This window comes from Heterocephalus glaber, unplaced genomic scaffold (assembly GCF_053883595.1).
Source record: "Heterocephalus glaber isolate CG9 unplaced genomic scaffold, H.glaber_assembly_v1.0 deba00000474, whole genome shotgun sequence".
NCBI classification, from domain to species: Eukaryota; Metazoa; Chordata; class Mammalia; order Rodentia; family Bathyergidae; genus Heterocephalus; species Heterocephalus glaber.
In genome coordinates, this window is record NW_028258146.1 from 890,041 (window position 1) to 903,167 (window position 13,127).

Here is a 13,127-nt window from a genome sequence, read left to right on the forward strand (position 1 = left end):
CCTGCCTTCCAAGCACAAGGTCCTGAGTTTGATCCCTGGTACCAAAAGAAATAAAGTTCTAAATTTTGATGGACTCTCATTTATCAATCTTTTTCTTTAAACATCATGTTTTTTATATCCTAGGAAATCTTGCCTACCCTAAATTCATAAACATTTTCCCTTACAATTTCTTCTTAAAGTTTTATAGTTTTAGTCTTTCATATTTATGTTCATAGATCCTTTCAAATTATTTTTATGTATGGAAATAAAGGGTTGAGGTTAATTTTTTATATATGGATACCAGGTATTCTAATGCCATTTGCTGAAAACACTATCTTTTCCTCTGCTCTTGAATTGAGTTTATGTTCTATAAAATGTTAATGTTAAATAATCTTTCAAAACTCAGTGGACCATGTATGTGTGATTCTATTTCTAGATTCTCTGTTTCATTCCAATGATCTATATGTCTTTCCTTATACCAATACTGCCTTGATTACTGTAGCTTTAGAGGAAGTCTTAAAATTAGGTACTAAATGTCTTCCAATACTTTTTTTTTTCTTTTTTACTTTTCTAGGTCCTTTGTACCCCTACATAACTTTAAAATTTCAATATCCAATTCTTCATTTATAGCAAGTATACATAGACCTGAATTTTTATATATACCTTGTGTTTTCTAATCCTGCTAAATTCAAATACAAGTTCTAGGGGCTCCTAGAGATTTCTTAGTATTTTCTCTGTAGATGATCATTTCATCTACATATAAAGATTTTACTTCTCCCTTGCCAATCCTATACAATTGTGGGATTTTTATTGCCAGACTATTTTGGTTTGGGCCTATGTGTCAAAGTTTAATGGACAGATGAAGAGAAGGCATGTCTGCCCTTGTTCCCCACCTAGTGAGAAAGCATTGTATCTTCTCCATTCATACAAGTCGTTTTTGCTGGAAGTATGGAGTACATGTCTTTGATCTGTTGAGAAGTTTCTGTTCTACTTCTAGTCTCCTGATAGCTTTTACCATGAACAGCTGTAGAATTTAGTCCAATATTTTTTCTCCAACTACTGAAAGTATCATATGGCTTTTTCCTTTCCTCTGTTAAAATGATGACTTTTGGGGATGGATCTTCCAATGCTGAACCAACACTGCCATCCCTATAACAAAACCACTTTCTACATACTGTCAGATCTGACTTCTAATAGTTTTTTTTGTTAAACAAATTTCTATCTATGTTCATACTTTTTTCTTCTATTTTCTTTATCCAGTTTTAGGATTAGCACAATGTTGATTTCCTAAAATGAGGGGAGAAGTGTTCCTTCTTTTTTCTGCTTTAAATGTTTGATATAACTTATCAGTTAAAATGTATATGAGCCTGCTGTTGTCATATAGGTAAGTTTTCAAGCTAGGAATATACTTTCTTTAATAGGTGCTGTTCAAATTTTATATTTCCTCTGGAGTTAGTTTCATTAATTTGTCTTCCAAGGTACTTCTTAAAAGTTGTCAAGTTTATTTCAAAAAATTTTTGTAATGTGTTTTCTATATCCTTTTAAATTCTGTAAAATCTATGGTAATGTCTTCCAGATCTTGATATTATAATTTTAAAAATGTATAATTGATATTGTGTAAAAGGAAGAAAAGGTCTAAAGGAGTAGGGGAAGTGGGAGGTGAAGGGGAAAGGAAAGAAGGGAAAAGAAAAAATATGAGAAAAGGAAAAAAAATGGAAACAAAGTCTTTGCAAATAGGGAAGGGTGGAGGGGGTAAAGAGAGGGCAGGGGAAGGGGAAAAAAAAAGGAACCAAGATACTCATGTAATGGTACAAGATCTCAATGATGAATGTAACTGTTTTTATACCTAAAATGTACCAATAAACTTAATAGAGAATTTAAAAAAACTTTTTCCTTTAAGATGGAAAAGTTCAAAATGAAGAAAATGATAAGCTGATGAGGTAATTGGGGCTAGTTCACCTTGTCTTCATGAATATAGCAGCTAACAGTATCTCCTTGGACACCAGCATGGCCACATTCCAGCTTGATGGGCGTATACAAGATTCTCCAAGGCTGTTTTTTCTTTCATAAAAGAACGAACAGTTAAAATAATGTCTTTTCTTTTTCTTTTGGTACCAGGGATCGAACTTAGGACCTTGTGCTTGCTAGGCACAGCCCCCCTGAGTTACATCCCCGGCCCCATAGTAGCTTTTTGGGGGGGCGGTACTGGAGATGGAACTCAGGACCTTGCGCTTGCGAGGCAGGCAAAGGAACCACTGAGCTAAATCCCAGTCCTCGATAGTGTTTTTTTTTCTTAAATTCTTTTATTGGTACATTTTAGGTATACAACACAATTACATTTCTCATTGGGAATTGTACCTTTATATAATGCATCTTGGTTCTTATTTTTTCCCCATTCCCTGCCCTCCCTTCACCCCCTCCACCCTTCCCTATTTACAAAGACTCTATTTCCATCTTTTCCACTTCTCATCATTTTTCCTTTCCCCTGCCCCTCCCACTACCCCTACCCCTTTGGACCTTTTCTTCCTATTTTGCATTATCGATTATTCATTCTAATCATTGGTACATTTTAGGTATACAATATAATGACATTCATCATTGGAAATTTGCACCTTTACATAATCTCTCTTGGTTCTTATTTTTCACCCTTGCCCAGCCCTCCCTTCAACCCCTCCAGTCCTCCCTATTTACAAAGATTTTGTTCCTATTTTTCCATTTTCTCATATTAATTTCATTCCCTTCCTTCCTTCCCCCTACCCCTCCCACCCTCTTCCCCTTTGCCCCTTTAAAAGAGTAAAATCTGGAGCCAGGGATTTAGCTCAGTGGTGCCGCACCTGCCTCTCAAGCACAAGGTTCCAAGTTTGATTCCCAGTACCAAGAAAAAAAAAAAAAGGTAAAATCTGGAGGGATTCAAGCCCATAGAAGAGAGAACAGTGTCAAACTATGGAACTTACTCATATAGGATGAGGATAAAAAGATGCCACTGGATTTGGGAATGAGGAAGGGATTGTTGACCTGGGAAGACATAGTTCTGGTAGAGTAGTGGAGGTACTGTCTGATTGCAGATAGGCTGAGGTACAAAAAGAAGGTGAGAAGAGTAGAGACAGCATGACCTGGGAGCATAGTGGGATGGAAAAAAGGTAAAAGCCAAACAGGGTTTGTAGGGTCCTGAGTGTGTCATTTCTTGGTCACTTGGTTTTTGTTTTGTATCAACGCAAAAATAAGTCCACTTATAGATCTCTTTGTATGTTTGTGACATAAATTCTGTGACATTCTTTCAACTCAGATTTTATAAAGGATTATTCAAAATACCGATCATCTATTACTTAGGATGAAGGCCTTTTCTTCATTCAAGTTAAAATAAGATAGCTATCAGGATTGTCTTTTAATCAAGATAAATGGTTTGAAACTGCAAGAAATACTTGGTTTTCTTTTCTTTCTCTAAATCATAGTCTGTTTAAAATCAATTTAACCAAACAAGATAGAGAAATTGCTCTGTATTTGGAAACATGGACAGAAAGATAGAGCCTGTGTTTCAATACTGCTCTGAGTGCAAATATTTTCTGCCTAGTAGATGTATTGCCAATTAAAATGTACATGCATGCACATTCACACACACATACACATACACGTAAGCCAAAGAATTCTACAATAGCACCTCAGTTGTCTGGTGACAATCAGTCACAGATGGAAACTTATGTTAGTTTCTTGTATCCCAGATAAGTCCTTCTTGCAGCATACTGCGTTCGAGTAACTGGTGTTTATGTCTATTTCTTACCAGCTCTGTGAACTCAGATATATAGGGTTTTTTTTTCCTATTTACTGTACTTCTCTAGTGTGTATCCTATGGTATTAGGATTTTATCTTTCTCAGTAGAACTTGAAAGTCAAGTACTGCCTTTTAGTGTATTTTTTGTTATTGTTTAGTGTATTTTTGTTTGTTGTGTGTCTCCAGTGTTCTGCACTGTGTCTCAGAGAGTCCATTAAGTACTCGAATCAAGGGATAAACAAATGATCAATCTGATTTATATTGACTTTTCCTTCCATAGTTTTATGGAATGATAGACAAATTGATACTTAGGAATTTCTATGAACACATAATTTATATAATTTGACACATTTTAAAGCCTGTCCTCCAAAAGGAAGATTTCCATCAGTATAGCCTGCCCCAACACCTCATTATAGATGCCACGGAAACAAGCACTTCTAGCACAGTTCGAAAATTTCTCTTGGAAGTGAGATTATTTCCAAAGGTCTAAAAGGATCTGAGATACATTCATAATGTACTTTTCCTAGCATGTAATTTGTGGTTTCACTTTTTTACCAGCAATTCTAATGTCAAAAGACGACTGCAAGTTAGGAGATCATCCCAATTCTGCCCATATTTTAACAGATAAATGGAAATGCACACTCTATACAGCTAAATAAGCCTGCAACCTGCCTGGATGGATTTCTGGATGGCTTTTGGATTTATGGAGAGTATCATCTCAGACTGAGTACTCCAGGCTAAAGAATAGTGATGACTTAAAGTGATTCCTTAAAGAATTTTTCTTCCATTGTATGAATTAGAGGAAGTTGAGCTTTTTCCCAAATGAGTAAATGAAATTTTACAATATTCATTGTCATTCTGTCGGTATATCGCAACATCATTGACATCTCCAATATTCTCAAATTCTTGTTATTGGTAAAGCTCTCTGCAGTTAGATTCCAAGCCCACCATTTCTTAATTCCACTGATGTTCACCAAATGGCTGAAAAGCTGGAAATGAATGAAAAAGAAAGTAATTTCTTATGCTGGAAGGACACTGGTAAGCAGTTCAGGTACCTACTTGCACGGTGAGATTCCCACAGTAGAAAAGAGGGGAAAGGAGAGAGAAGCAGAGACTAAAGGGGCAGACAAAGGGTGTTGCTGACAATCTTAAACCTACAAGGAAGTTAGACTGCCTTCATTGCTTCTATTAAGGATCACCAAGAACAGGGTAAAAGATAAGCTTGCAAAGATTTTAGCTAGTTGCCTTGCCTTTATAGAATCTTACCCTTCTCTTGTTTTTCTTCATCCTAGGGTTGTTTTGTTTTCTCTAGAGCTGTTTTCCCTCATGCGTCTTACACACACACACACACACACACACACACACACACACACACACTTGATGGTTGGATGCTTCTGCAACGTTAGCTGCATGCCTAAGGGAAGAAGTGCTCAGGAACCAGAGCTTCTTACAGGCTTGGCCCCTCTAAGGGCTTCGCTGCTCTTTCAGATTCCTATGATTTAGTCTCCTTTATTCTGTCACACCCACCATCAGTTCTTGTACCTAGACTACCACTCTTTGAAGTTTCCTGTTTCTTAAGTTCTCCCTTAGGAATAACATAGTGTTAGTCAGTACTCCATCAGTTGTACCTGATAGAAACTCAATATGAGTTAGTCTAAGCCAAAAGGAATTGATTGGTGCATGTAACTGAAAACTACATGAGGTGGTTTGGCTCAGGCATTGATGGATAGGGGGTTTAAATAAGTAGTATTACATGTTATCCCCCTCCCTTTTTTCTTTCCTCCCATTTCTTGGATCTTCTTTCATCTGTATTGACTTCATTTTCTTACTATCTCTATGTGATAGTGTTTCTCTCAGCTAATAATGTTCTTGAAGCCCATACTCTGAAGGATTGACGGCATTTAAGATTTCCAGAATCCATGTAAGTTTCTGAAAAAAAGTCCTCATTGGCTATGTTGGGTTGGGCCATTATTCATTAACTCTGAAGAAACTTATGCTAACAAAAATGACAATAATGGATATGATACTAAAAATTATTTATGTCATCAGTAAGTGCTCTTTATCTTAAAGACTTCTAAAATAAATCTCTAATGGGGTAGGAAATTTTCTGCCTAGTTTGTCACTGTATTCTTTGTGTCTGGCATATAATAGATATTAATACAGTTTCTTTATAATAGAATGTCAAATGAGGTGGGATTTACAGCAGGAAGCCAGTGACCCCTAAGTCATAGGGACAAATAGCAAGATAAGATAGAATGATTTTCCTTACCACAAGAAGATTCATTGTAGTGAGTTCTCTTGATTATGAAATTATGATGTAGTTGGCACCTATAGATGAGAAGGATGAGTATGATCAGTGATGTGCTCCTAACTGTTCAATAACTGACTCTCCAAAGGGGCAGTGGGGCTGAGGGGCAACCGATTCACAGCACTTGCCAGTTGCATATGGGACTTGGAATTTTCTAGGGGCAAGAGATCATAATCTAAACCCTTTTTCCCAATGTTTGAAATGAAACATAAAAAAGTGGTCCAAAAGAGTATTGACCAAGATGCTTGTTCAGATAAGGACTCCAAGGATCTCAAAGGGAAGTTCACTAGGGAAGTAGTTGGCATGGTGGCCTGGATCCAGTGTTGGTGGGAGGGTTACTGAGAATTCCTATATCACCTATGGCTGGCTTGAAGCTACTCTATACTAGCCACCCAGGGAAGGGATTGTGTTTCAGAGAGCAGTGGTTAAGAATTTGAGTGGAGCTAAAAATATTACAGTACTAGAAGCATACTATGTATACTACTCTTGGGCTGCTGGGTTTCCAGGGAGCAAAATTATCACCACAGCAGTGTACAAATATTCTTTCAATTGTCATCTAACAGTCTTAGCAGTATTGCACACCAGAAGTTTGTAATTAAGACTTAGGGTGCACATGGAGTGTATCAGTCAGAATAGGCTAGGTTATATTGTGGTAACAAGCATATTCAAGTTTTGTGGCTAACATAACACATGGTTGTTCCACACTCATTCTTTATGCTCATTTTAGATAGTGAGGACCAGGCTTGACTCGGCTTCTATTATTGCTGAAGCGGAAAAAGAGGTTGCAAATTCACACACCGGATCTTCAGTGACTCATCAATTCTTTTCTCATTTCATTGGACAGTTTCCCATGTCTGCATCTAACCCCACAGCAGGCAGGGTGGTGCAGTCCTTACAAGTGCCATTAGATGGAGCTGGCAAACAGTGCTAACAACAACCACAGCCGGTGGCTGAAAATTCAAGTTATGTTTTTCTTCCTAGCATTTGGAAGAAGGAAAGAGACATATGTGCTGTTTGAATAAAGTCCTCAGGAATCTTGAACAATTCTGTTGGAGGAAGTCCTAAATGAGATACTCAATTTTCTGGTTTATAAGGGAGACCTCTAGCAATAAGTTGGAAAATATAGGGTCAGCAATTGGTACACTAAACAGGTAAATAAATCAAACCAAGTGTATGTTGGTTGAATAAATAATGAAATTTCATTCAAATGGAATTATACTTCTCTCCTGTAAATATCTTTTGTGATTCTTCTTAGATATTTTTCTATGGAGAGCTCATCTTTTTCATTCAATTGAATTATTACTTTGGGTGAGAATGATCATTTACCCTTCTCCCCAGATAAGAAGACCCTATAATCAAGTTTATCCATTTCCCAGTAGGTTTTAAAGATGGAATTGAAAGATTTATTTTTTTTAATAAATAGGAGTTAAGTGCTGAATGGAGGGCATTCATTCAAGCATGAGATGCAGTAAAATTAGGAAAGCTTAGGTTTTTAACCCAGAGCACAAAAATTTACAGATTGGAAAGTTCTTTTGTTCAAGTTTGTTGAACTACTCTCTAAAAGTTCAAAAATAAAACATTGTTTTTACAGTCTGACAAACAAAACAGAAATATATAGGGGCAAACCAAAAAGATTTCTGCTCCCATGCCCAACCCTTGAGGTAGGCAATGAATTTCTGTTGTTAGATGTGGTTCTGCTCACATGTTTTTCTACACCCACAAACACATGTATGTGTCTTTAGAAAGTACATACATAGAAACTGAAAGTGTAAATAAGGACTAAATGCATAATAGGTCATGTGAAATAGGAAGAAAAGGGGCAAAGGGGAAGGAAGTGGGAGGGCTAGGGGAAAGGATAGAAGGGAATGGGATTAATATGAGAAAATGGAAAAATAGGAACAAAATCTTTGTAAATAGGGAGGACTGGAGGGGTTGAAGGCAGGGCTGGGCAAGGGTGAAAAATAAGAACCAAGAGAGACTATGTAAAGGTGCAAATTTCCAATGATGAATGTCATTATATTGTATACCTAAAATGTACCAATGATTAGAATGAATAATCGATAATGCAAAATAGGAAAAAAAGGTCCAAAGGGGTAGGGGTAGTGGGAGGGGCAGGGGAAAGGAAAGAAGGAAAAGGAAAAATGCTGAGAAATGGAAAAAATGGAAATAAAGTCTTTGTAAATAGGGAAGGGTGGAGGGCGTGAAGGGAGGGCTAGGAATGGGGAAAAAATAAGAACCAAGATGCATTATATAAAGGTACAATTCCCAATGAGAAATGTAATTGTGTTGTATACCTACAATGTACCAATAAAAGAATTTAATACAAAAAACCCCCCAAAAAACCAAAGAAGGCATCTAACCAAAAAAAAAAAAAAAAAAAAAAGAAGGCATCTAATATACTGATGACTAAAATTCAGGTTTGAATAATTGTAAAATACTGTGCAATTTAGAACAGGAACATGATTAATTTTAAATTATTAATTTTAAATTATTTCAGAATGCTAAAACTCAAAGCTGTTTTAAATGCAAAAATAAAAATTTTATTTTCTTTGTCTCTTTAAAAAAAAAAAAGAAAGTACATACATATGTAGGATACATATTCCCTCATTCCTGTCTTTCTTTTCTTCTTCCAAAACTGAGGTACAAGTATATACATCACTCAGAAATGTCTGATTATAATTTAGTATTTGATGAACATCAATATAGGTCAGTATTTATTAAATTGTGGATTTATCCATTTGTGAATCAGAAAATCAATTTGCTGGATCCTGTCCAGCAATTTTCAGTAAAGTAACCTATGATACAATAGTAAATATGAAAGAAGTTTACATTCAATAAGGATAAGAATTGTTTTATGTGTATATATATATTTATATATATATTATGTACAAAATGGGATAATGATAGCACCTACCTCATAGATTGTCGCTAGAGTTAAATGAACTGTTACATACAAAATGTTCAGAATGGTGATTGTCTTCCTGATATTTACAATTTTTCTAATTCAGGGGTGAAGGAAAGCATCTCATTTTATTTACATTTCTGTGTTCACTGGTGAAGCTGTGTCTTTTCATACATTTATTGACTCTTCCTTTTCTCTTAGGTAAATTCCCTCCTGGTTTTATCATTCCTATTTTTTTCTGTTTGTTATTTGATTTAAAAACAATTAGTTGGTCTTTCTTTGTACAATAGGGATATTTACCTTCTGGGTTTCAGATATTTTTTCCAATGTATCATAGGACTTTATTTATGGTGTCTTTTGTCACTTAGACATTTAAATTTTTTTGTGTGTGTGGTACCAGGGATTGAACTCAGGACCTTGTTCCTGTGAGGCAGGCATGGTGCCACTGAGCTGAATCCCCAGCAGTTGACATTTAAAATTTTTAAAATAAAAATGACTAATTTTAAAATTCGTAATAGCTTTTGGATTCCTTTCTTGCCAAAGGGTATGTAAATATTCTCCTAAATTTTCTTCAAATAATATTTATTGCTTCATTTTTATATTAGATCTCTATTCCATGTGAAGTTTATTTTGCTATATGGTCCTACATAAAAGATTAATGTTATTTTATTTCAGATGAATAGTCAATTATTCCGCTTTAATTAATAAAATAAACTTTCATTCGTGATTGGATTTAAATACCACTTTCATTGTATATTAAGTTTCTATATATGTTTGGATATATTTCTGGACTCTTCTACAATTTCTTTGACCATTCTTATATAAGTATCATACTATTTTGATTGTACCAGTTCATGAATAATCTCTCCTTTCCTCATTTTCCTACACTGTCTTAACAATATTTAGTAATTTTTCATTATAAAATTTAAAATCATACTGCCCATTATCATTAATGAACTATGATTTTTATAGCAAGTTAATGCATATTGAAAGAATTGACTTTTTGTAATATTAAATTTATCATCCACTTATTTAAATCTTATTTTATGATTTTCATTGTACTCTTCACATAGAGCTTTTTTTTGGTTGGTTTCTTGGAAATTTAGTTTCTAATGTCATTAATCATGAATGGAATTTTAAAACTTTTCAATACTAAATGACTTCTAGAAACAGGGATATTTTTCATTTTTGTGTACTTATTAAACTGCTTTAAAAGTCAAATTTGTTCTTTAATTCTAATAGATTTTTTAAATTATGGATGTTTTCTTGGGTGTTTTGGGCATATGGTTATATAATCTATAAATTATAGTAATTTGTTCTGTTATCAAATTTACACTACTTAGTTAATTTTATTAGTTTTACTATTACAGTAGCTAGAATTTCCAAAACAATTTTAAATACGAATGACATGTGTAAGAATTCTTGCTTTCTTTTGCTTTTAATGAGATTGATTACTATTTCACATTTTAATATGGTATTTGATTTTAGGCTTTGATAGGAGTCTTTATCATGTTTAGGGCATTCTACATATTTCTGTTTGTTTCAGCAATTGTCACTGCTGAAATTCATCAAATGCATTTTCACTGCCTGTATATTGTTGGATAAATGGATAAATGTTTTAATATTTTTTATGGATAAGTGTTTTAATATTGATCCATATAGCATTCCTGGAACAGATGAATACTTTGAATGCAAAGAAGGAAAAAATAGAAAAAGAAAAGAAAAAGCTGTTTGTATGCAAATGTGTGTGGAGAGAAAGCAAATAGACACCGAAATGCCAATAGTAAATGTATTATTACTGATGTTTGCATCATCAGGAGTTTTAAAGAAAAGAAAGGAAATGAAGCCTCCAAGAATGTGAAAAACAAAACAGAAAAACAATGTGTTTGCAAATGGACTAGTTACTTTTTTGGCAAGGTGTCACGGGAGGTTATGCCTCCTGATCCCTGAGCAGGTGCATAAACTATTTTCCATCTGGTGGGCACTGGTCTTGGTGTAATTATTTGTGCAAAACTATTGGGTGGATTTTTGTGGTATTCCCAATATTTGGGAAGGGCAGCAAATACTAGTACTGAATATGTGAATTGTTTTTCTCTTCCAGTGCTACATTTAGTGGGTCACTAAGTAGGCTTATTTCTAGATCCTGATATTCTTCAAAGCTGAGTTTGTCTCTTTCTCCACAGCTGTCGGAGGGAAGGAATACTGGAATACCGAAAGGCAAAGATTCCAGGTACTGAGCTTGGCTCATGGACACCACAGATGTTGGTATTAAGAAATGGGACCAGGGAAAGAGGCAAAACCAAAGGTTCAACTTTGATTTTGTTAGTATCACAGACACAGCCCAAGTTCCATCACAGAGATTTTCACTTCCTGTCCTGGGGTGGAATATCTGCATTTTAATGAAAAGCTTGAGCTGACAACTATAGCCATGCACAAAATCATGAAGTTTCAGTTAACCACGGACTGCATATATAACAGTGGTTCCTTAAAATTAAATGGAGCTAGCTAGCCTGGCATGGTAGTGCATGCTATAATCCTAGTGACACAGGGATGATGTAGGAGATGAAACAGGACCTCCAAATGATATAAGGAAAATATTGTAATTCTCAACCTACTAGATGTCTGATACACTGAGTTCATGTTCTCTAAAATCAAAGAGTGGATTCTAGGAGCAATGAAGGTTAAGAGTAGGAAATGTTTATTGAGAGGATACCTCCCGAGAGGCAGGAAGGGTCCTAAATGGGTAGCTGAGGACCCCACTTTTCAGGGAAAGTTTTACTGAGCAAAAACCATGTGAATAAAACATAGGTTAAAGCTATGAATAACCAATAAGGTTATAAGTATAGTTGCTTAGGTAATATGAGGGAACAAGTCACGTAACAAGTGTGCATGGAAAGAACAAAGACTTTTTCTAGGAAATGATGGGTCCGAAGGTCTTGGTCACCCACTGGAGTGATGGATGTCTATCTAAACTTCGTTAAGCCAGGTGTTAATTCTTATCTTGTCCTTTGGGGAAGTATGCAGGCCTAGTCATTTCATCTTTATCTTGAGGCCTGGTTTCCAACAGATGTGTCTCTGGCCATGGTTTTAAAGTGTCTTCATCTTTTGCGCTGACTCTGTCATGGACCTAGCCCTATCTGACTGCTATAATATTTCTACCTAACTTAGCTGTCTATAATAACAGTGCTCAGAAGTTTGAGGCCAAACTGGGCTATGTAATGAGTTCAAGGCCATCTGAACTACATAGTGAAACCCTATCTAAAAAAAAAATAATTAAATGGATTGAAAACTTTCCTTTGCATAGTGACATCATAACCATTAGGATATCAGAGTAGAACACATCATTTACCTGTTTATGATGATCCTGGAGTCAACAAACGTACTGTGCTGCCTACAGTGTAGCATGTGCTATTATGTACAGTCCACAATACTGGATGGAGAGAATAATTAACTATATTACTGGTTTATGTACTTACCATACTATACTTTTATCATTATTTTAGAGTGTATTCTCTATAAAATAATGTGCCTTGTTAATGCCAACATCAGCCTCCCACTTCTATTTACCTCTCTTGATTGTATCATTTATTTTTGTGTGTGTTTTAATGTCATGTTGATTTATTCATGATGCTTTTAGGAGTAGTAGGCTATAATGTGTGTATACATATTTTACACGCACACACACACACATACACACACGAACACGCTTACTAGGTGATACCTAAGGGAAACATGTACAAGCTAAATTTTTGTCTTCCCGTACCAAAGAATAGACTCAAGGATGTGGGAGATAAGTAGGAAGAAGTTAGGGCTGGGGCTTTAGCTCAGTGATTCCGCTGCCTGGCTCGAAAGTAGGAAGAAGTTTATTAGAGGAAAGCTCCTGAAAACAGGAGGGAACCTAAAAGTGGACTGCCATGGGGATTCTTTTTCTAGGGATTTTTATACATAAAAATGACCACATCTCAGCCCACTCTAGGCCAAGCTGAGGTCAATCTATAGGGTTGTAAACAAGAAAGTTTGATGAGAAGTGGGCCTTTAGAAACTCAGGGGATATGGCTATCATACATTTGCAAGCAGCATTAATTGTAACCTTTCTAAAACTGTCAGCACAAGCAGAACACAGACATTTTTTCAGAGGGGTATGAATAGATGCTTGGTGGTACTGGTTAT

At 35.5% G+C, this 13,127-nt stretch overlaps 1 protein-coding gene across 8 annotated transcripts in view; it reads left to right on the forward strand.

The window, feature by feature from the left end:
• The window catches only part of LOC110346938 (endogenous retrovirus group K member 7 Gag polyprotein-like), a 194,818-nt gene that overhangs the window by 112,479 nt on the left and 69,212 nt on the right, over positions 1 to 13,127 (forward strand). For 6 of the 8 annotated variants that reach the window (XM_087204392.1, XM_087204386.1, XM_087204385.1 and 3 more), the window contains one exon: positions 11,141 to 11,187. The exons of the other annotated variants lie outside the window; for them this stretch is intronic. The gene's annotated coding sequence lies outside the window, so the exon portion shown is untranslated. The remainder of the gene's footprint in view (positions 1 to 11,140; positions 11,188 to 13,127) is intronic. 8 annotated transcript variants of the gene reach the window in all.